This window comes from Clinocottus analis, unplaced genomic scaffold, assembly GCF_023055335.1.
Source record: "Clinocottus analis isolate CAN_PGR_092001 unplaced genomic scaffold, fCliAna1.0.p SCAF_4, whole genome shotgun sequence".
In the NCBI taxonomy this organism is placed as follows: domain Eukaryota; kingdom Metazoa; phylum Chordata; class Actinopteri; order Perciformes; family Cottidae; genus Clinocottus; species Clinocottus analis.
Window position 1 is genome coordinate 8893963 of NW_027176153.1, and position 7029 is coordinate 8900991.

General features: G+C 42.8%; 7 non-coding genes across 7 annotated transcripts; all 7 read left to right on the top strand.

The window, feature by feature from the left end:
• Positions 1-4126: 4126 nt before the first annotated feature.
• Positions 4127-4208, top strand: trnal-aag (transfer RNA leucine (anticodon AAG)). Its single transcript has one exon. It is a non-coding gene; the product is annotated as a tRNA-Leu (tRNA).
• A 326-nt stretch (positions 4209-4534) lies between these two features.
• Positions 4535-4617, top strand: trnal-aag (transfer RNA leucine (anticodon AAG)). Its single transcript has one exon. It is a non-coding gene; the product is annotated as a tRNA-Leu (tRNA).
• Positions 4618-5009: 392 nt separating this feature from the next.
• trnal-aag (transfer RNA leucine (anticodon AAG)) lies at positions 5010-5091 on the top strand. Its single transcript has one exon. It is a non-coding gene; the product is annotated as a tRNA-Leu (tRNA).
• A 265-nt stretch (positions 5092-5356) lies between these two features.
• trnal-aag (transfer RNA leucine (anticodon AAG)) lies at positions 5357-5438 on the top strand. Its single transcript has one exon. It is a non-coding gene; the product is annotated as a tRNA-Leu (tRNA).
• A 409-nt stretch (positions 5439-5847) lies between these two features.
• On the top strand, positions 5848-5929 carry trnal-aag (transfer RNA leucine (anticodon AAG)). The gene has a single exon. It is a non-coding gene; the product is annotated as a tRNA-Leu (tRNA).
• A 195-nt stretch (positions 5930-6124) lies between these two features.
• On the top strand, positions 6125-6206 carry trnal-uag (transfer RNA leucine (anticodon UAG)). The gene has a single exon. It is a non-coding gene; the product is annotated as a tRNA-Leu (tRNA).
• A 131-nt stretch (positions 6207-6337) lies between these two features.
• On the top strand, positions 6338-6419 carry trnal-aag (transfer RNA leucine (anticodon AAG)). The gene has a single exon. It is a non-coding gene; the product is annotated as a tRNA-Leu (tRNA).
• Positions 6420-7029: the final 610 nt, after the last annotated feature.

Genomic DNA, 7029 nt, shown 5'->3' on the forward strand with positions numbered 1-7029 from the left:
AATGAAAGCCAAAGTAATTTATGAAAGCACATAGTTGTCACCAATTTATTAAACCTTCTCCTCCAGACTGGTAGCAATGCTGTCTCTGCACTCCTGGAAAAAAAGAGATTTTATTATCAGTGATCTCTATTCCAAAAAAGTTGTTCATGTATTTTAAAGCTGAACCAAAATTCAAATTAATTCTTGCGAAGAAATCCCTCTGTGTTAGTTTTGACTTGTACACACGATTTGGAATATTGTGTGAAGAAGATATATATTTCTCTCCAGTGACACATTATGCATAACTGTTTTTTCCCTACTGCGGATACTCGTTCGATGTTGGTGGGAATCTAAAATGACTCTCATACTGCTGCAGTGTGGAACTGAAATCCTCCTCAAAACATCTACAAATTGGAGATGTGGAGATTCTTGTGAGTGTTGTCTTGAAAGAATCTCTATCGTGATGTTCTCAACATGTGTGCCTCGATCATCTCCTCATGTGCCACTGGACTCATTATGACGATTGGTCATGGGACCTCACGTGTCCATATATTTGTGTGTGTGTGTGTGTGTGTGAGAGAGAGACAGTTGTCTCTTCGAGAGGACCGTTGGACCGCAGCTGGTAATAAAACGCTCATGAGCAGCTGTCGTTTGGACTGAACTGAACTGTGGGAAAGTAGAGACACTCATCAGCCATGTACAGTGTGTTTGTGCCAGTTATAGAAAACCACACTGCTAAAACAAACTAAACTAAACTAAACTGTACATTTCATGTACACAGTGTGTTTCACCTGTTTTAAAATGTATATAAGCTATCGCATGAAAATGATTTGTACAAATTTCAACCTTTTTCGTGTGAACAGAGCAGCAGTGCAGCTCTTTGGAAAAAACTTGCTTGATGGCTTCATCTGTTCTTATAACATGTGGGTCCCAGTAGAGAATGTCCCAGAGGGAATAAAGACGGGCCTGATGCTTTTATTATTCAAGTTGAATTCCAGTTGATTCAAGTGCCGATTCCCTGCCGAGAGAGTAAAGTGACTGAAAGGCTCCCAGGGAGAGAACTTCCATTTCACAAATTGACCAGAATTTGTAAAGAATTGAGCCTGAATGTCTTTCCTCCATGATGAAACAGCCTGGAACAAAGACGGACAGGAAGCAGCCCAAATAGATACAGAAACTAACATGTAAATAATACACACAACAGCATAATTCTCACAAACAACGGCCTTTATTCCCTTCTCTCTGTTCGGCTTTCTTCCTACACTGTCTTTCCCCCTCCTCTTCACAGAGCTGGGGAGCTTTTCGGGGAGTAAAATCCCTGCTCTAATTACACATGCACGATGTAGCCCACTTTTGGCTCGAGCTAATGTTAGTAAAACTGCCTGCGAGAGGCTGAGAAGCTCACACTTGTGCCGCACAACGCGCCTGCACGATCCTCTGCTTCTTTTGTTTCAGTTAAGCGTGGGGTATGACTCACAGTTACGTGTCATCTTGAATGCATCCAACGCACCCTATATAACCCAATGCATCCAACGCACCCTATATAACCCAATGCATCCAACGCACCCTATGTAACCCAATGCATCCAACGCACATTATATAACCCAATGCATCCAACGCACCCTATATAAGCCAATGCATCTAACGCACCCTATATAACCCAATGCATCCAACGCACCCTATGTAACCCAATGCATCCAACGCACCCTATGTAACCCAATGCATCCAACGCACCCTATGTAACCCAATGCATCCAACGCACCCTATGTAACCCAATGCATCCAACGCACCCTATATAACCCAATGCATCCAACGCACCCTATATAACCCAATGCATCCAACGCACCCTATGTAACCCAATGCATCCAACGCACCCTATGTAACCCAATGCATCCAACGTACCCTATGTAACCCAATGCATCCAACGCACCCTATGTAACCCTTATATGCCGTAGCTAGTAAATGAAACACTACTCTGGTGGTTCGGGGTGCTGATAAAATCACCCTGATCACTTTTGATTACTGCTTTTGAAGCAGTAACAGTGATAAAAGATGCCCTGGTGAATCAAACGCTGTTTGAGCTGCAGCATCCGAGCACTCACACAGTGCGTAAATGTTCTGTCACATTGAATCCGTCTATGACGAGATCGTGCAGCGGCAATAGACGCCGGTGGGCCTGCGGTTTTCTTGAGGAATATGCTTTGTCAAACGCCTATTTTTATGTTTTCAGCATCATAAACTGATTTAGAGAGCTGTCGTGGCAGTTTGTCACACTGATGTCATTCTATTTTAAACACCCAGCACTCCTTTCAAGTCCTGTGCAAGGCTGCACACGACAGCCAGAAGACTCTCACTAGATCATTACATGTGCGATGAAAGTCGATACAAATTAGGAGGGCGATTTCAACATGAAATAACCCTGGTGATGCAGCCAGAAACCTCGTGACATGTAGGTTACTGTCGGGTGTCGCTTCTCGTCTCGTCAGTCCGTCGCACCCTCCATCTGCCGAGGAAGAGTCCGCCTGTGAGCCTAGATTAATATTCCACTATTGTTGTACAAGGGATTTGTGTGTGTATGTGAGAGCGTTGTGTCCATCGCCATGTGAGGCTTCACTGCATCCGTGTTTGATTCATCAGTGCAGCATGGTTGCATCCACTGTACTGCACTTCTGCCTGATTGCAGCTGTGAATGCCTTTGTGCACTTGTGTGAGTGGGTGTGCGTATGTGCATTTGCATGTTCACTTATATTATTTTACTCAACCGTTAGCGCCGTTAAGACAAAGGTCACTCTTATGTGATTGAAAATTGGCATAGTTGCCCTTTAAGGCCCAGTTATATCAACATTTAAAACTGCATCTATTCACTGGTAAGTTTTTGAGCTTAAAGCAATATCTGCTGTCTGTCTTTTAAATGTTCAAAATGGAGAATGCCATCACTATTAGCTATGTTTTGCACGCTTTCACTTTTATTTAGCCCTTCTTTGTCTTACTATAACTTAGTTAACAAAAGAGACAGTTGCAGACGGTTATGAGACGGGGGTTTAGAGTACAAATATATCTTTTTTTATATTGTGTATAAACCACTTCTCCTGTTAGCAACTGAGCTATCAAGCTTGTTAACTCGCCAGCTTGGAGAGCTTTTATCCCTGTTCAGTAACTCTTTTTTGAATAAAATACAAACAGAAATGATGCTATCCCATGACCAATATTTCAGAGGAGAGTAAACTGCACAGTACAGAGAAAATAGAAAAACCTTGGAGAGTTTAATAGACTGACTTGTGCTCGCACGTTTGCGGATTGTTGATTTGTTAGCAGTTAGCTCTTCAGTCACTGTGGTTCACCAGCTAACCCTGCAAGTAGTACCTATGTCACATATTTTAGAAAGGCGTGTAAACGTTTGTCGCAATGTCCCTTCCTGGTGTGACCAGGCCTTAAATAACCCAAAGAAGACTCAACACTGGTACTGACAGTACAGAATAAATTCCCCAAAACTTAAATTGAAATGTGGAGAAACCAACGAGACTGATCTAGATTTGGAAAGTGTATAACCAGAAAAAAAAGCTGGTGTTGCCAACTCTTTTCCAATGAAAGTAGCTAGCAGCACTGGCTCCAGAAGTCGCTAATTCTAGTGTGAAAGTCGTCAAGCCGGCAACACCGCTAGCCCATCCTTTCAGGCCTCTCTCAGAAGTCACTTCCTCCCCAAATTATCATTATGAACGCACACATACACTTTACTTAAACAATGAACATGGCTACTGTCGTGCCCACAGCTGTCAATCGAGCAGCTCGTGTAAGACTCTGCAAAAGTACACGGGATAAAGTACTTTCCAAAGCCACTGGCTTTTGCACAGTTGGCAGATTTGTGAACTTTCCATTGCTTGAAATACAATAACTTGTGGTTTTCTCGATTACTTCAATACTAATGATGTCATATTCATAACACTCCGATTCCAACTTTTCCATGTGCCATCGGAAAAAAAATGTTAGCCTGTAACTTATGAGCACAGAAACACAAATGGAACAAAAAGTAATGACAAGTGAAGGGACAGCACTGTTCCTGTAAAATAAAGGAACGTTCTCTCTTCTTCGTGCTGCAGTGGATTTGAAATATTCGGCCCAACAATCTGATGCATGTATTGCATTTTCAGGTAGTGTGGCCGAGTGGTCTAAGGCGCTGGATTAAGGCTCCAGTCTCTCAAGAGGCGTGGGTTCAAATCCCACCACTGCCATTTCACAAGCTAAACTCTCTGTTAAAGTGACATAATTCACTGTTTCATGCTAAAAAAAAATGATGTTATCTATTCACAGTTACAATCACTAAAAAAACAAATCAACATATGTATACATTCAGCATAGAAGTGCTAATGCTACTCAATAATGTGCTAACATACTGCTAATGTTAGTGCTAAAAAATAAGGTGGTGTGGTCGATGGAGCTGGTTTTAGGCTCTAGTCTCTCTTGAGGCGTGGGTTTGAATCCCACCACTGCCATTTCACCAGCTAAACTGTTTGTCAGAAGTGATATAATCCAGTGTTTCATGCTTAAAAAAAAATAAAGTAGTGTGGGCGAGCGGTCGAAAGGCGCTGGATTAAGGCTCCAGTCTCTCGGGAGGCGTGGGTTCAAATCCCACCACTGCCATTTCACAAGCTAAACTCTCTGTTAAAGTGACATAATTCAGTGTTTCATGCTAAAAAATAAGGCAGTGTTGTAAAAGGCGCTGCCTTAAGGCTTCAGATTTTCTTGAGGCGTGGGTTCAAATCCCACCACCGCCATTTCACAAGCAAAACTCTCTGTTAAAGTGATATAATCCAGTGTTTCATGCTAAAAAATCAGGTAGTGTGGTCGAAAGGCGCTGGGTTTAGGCTCCAGTCTCTCGGGAGGCGTGGGTTCAATTCCCACCACTCCCATTCTTTCAAGATTATTTAAAGCCAAGCATCCACATAACCAATGAGGGAATGTTTTCTCTTCTTCGTGCTGCAGTGGACATGAAATATTCGGCTCATCGATCTGATGCATTTATTGCATTTTCAGGTAGTGTGGCCGAGTGGTCTAAGGCGCTGGATTAAGGCTCCAGTCTCTTGGGAGGCGTGGGTTCAAATCCCACCACTGCCATTTCACAAGCTAAACTCTCTGTTAAAGTGATATAATTCACTGTTTCATACTAAAAATTAAGGTAGTGTGGTCGAATGCGCTGGATTTAGGCTCCAGTCTCTCTTGAGGCGTGTGTTCAAATCCCACCACTCCCATTCTTTCTAGACTTCAAGATTATTTAAAGCCAAGCGTCCACATAACCAATGAGGGAATGTTTTCTCTTCTTCGTGCTGCAGTGGACATGAAATATTCGGCCCGACAATCTGATGCATTTATTGTGTTTTCAGGTAGTGTGGCCGAGTGGTCTAAGGCGCTGGATTAAGGCTCCAGTCTCTCAGGAGGCGTGGGTTCAAATCCCACCACTGCCATTTCACAAGCTAAACTCTCTGTTAAAGTGACGTGATTCAGTGTTTCATGTTAAAAAATAAGGTAGTGTGGTCAAATGTGCTGGATTAAGGCTCCAGACTCTCAACAGGTGTGGGTTCAAATCCCACCGCTGCCATTTCACAAGCTAAACTTTTTGTCAGAAGTGACATAATTCAGTGCTAAACATAAGGTAGTGTGCTCGAAGGCACTGCATTAAGGCTTCAGTCTCTCTTGAGGCGTGGGTTCAAATCCCACCACTCCCATACCACTCCCATTCTTTCAAGATTATTTAATCTTGAAATCTTAAAGCCAAGCATCCACATAACCAATGAGGGAATGTTTTCTCTTCTTCGTGCTGCAGTGGACATGAAATATTCGGCCCGACAATCTGATGCATTTATTGTGTTTTCAGGTAGTGTGGCCGAGTGGTCTAAGGCGCTGGATTAAGGCTCCAGTCTCTCAGGAGGCGTGGGTTCAAATCCCACCACTGCCATTTCATCTTCTAAACTCTCTGTTAAAGTGACATAATTCACTGTTTCATGCTAAAAAATAAGCTAGTGTGGTCGAAGGCTCTGCATTAAGGCTTCAGACTTTCTTGAGGTTTGGTTTCAAATAACACCACTGCCATTTCACAAGCTAAACTCTCTATTAAAGTGACGTAATTCAGTGTTTCATGCTCAAAAAATAAGGTAGTGTGGCCGAGCGGTCGAAGGCGCTGGATTTAGGCTCCAGTCTCTCTTGAGGCGTGGGTTCAAATCCCACCACTCCCATTCTTTCTAGACTTCAAGATTATTTAAAGCCAAGCGTCCACATAACCAATGAGGGAATGTTTTCTCTTCTTCGTGCTGCAGTGGACATGAAATATTCGGCCCAACAATCTGATGCATTTATTGCATTTTCAGGTAGTGTGGCCGAGTGGTCTAAGGCGCTGGATTAAGGCTCCAGTCTCGCAGGAGGCGTGGGTTCAACTCCCACCACTGCCATTTCACAAGCTAAACTCTCTGTTAAAGTGACATAATTCAGTGTTTCATGCTAAAAAAATGATGATATCTATTCACAGTTACAATCACTAAAAAAACAAATCAGCATATGTATACATTCAGCATAGAGGTGCTAATGCTACTCAATAATGTGCTAACATACTGCTAATGTTGGCGCCACAAGTTTGTCCTTAAAAACATAACGACTGCCCCTGGTTATGAATATCTCTTCTACGCAACCCCTAACCATGACGAGTTCCAAAACCCATAAAGGAAATCTGAAATTATTGCCTGAGAATCTAGTCAAGAGAGACTAGTTGTCAGACCTTGGTGGAAGCTTGCTGAAGCCACACTGTCATTGCCCAGTCTGCGTTTGAGGGGAAGGATCGGTTACGCTGCCTTATAGGAAGCATCCAGAGGCAGATATGGCAGAGCAACTAGAGCGTCTGTCACATTGTCACAAGTGTAAGGAAAATATGTCATAGCTCTTACCGTCCATCCTCAGAGTCTGTGTATCATGCATCAAGAGAGAATAGATTATTCTGCGCGAGCTGACGTTTATTATTGAGTCATAGATACTGATATGGTTATTAAGTGAATAGTGCACATTTCT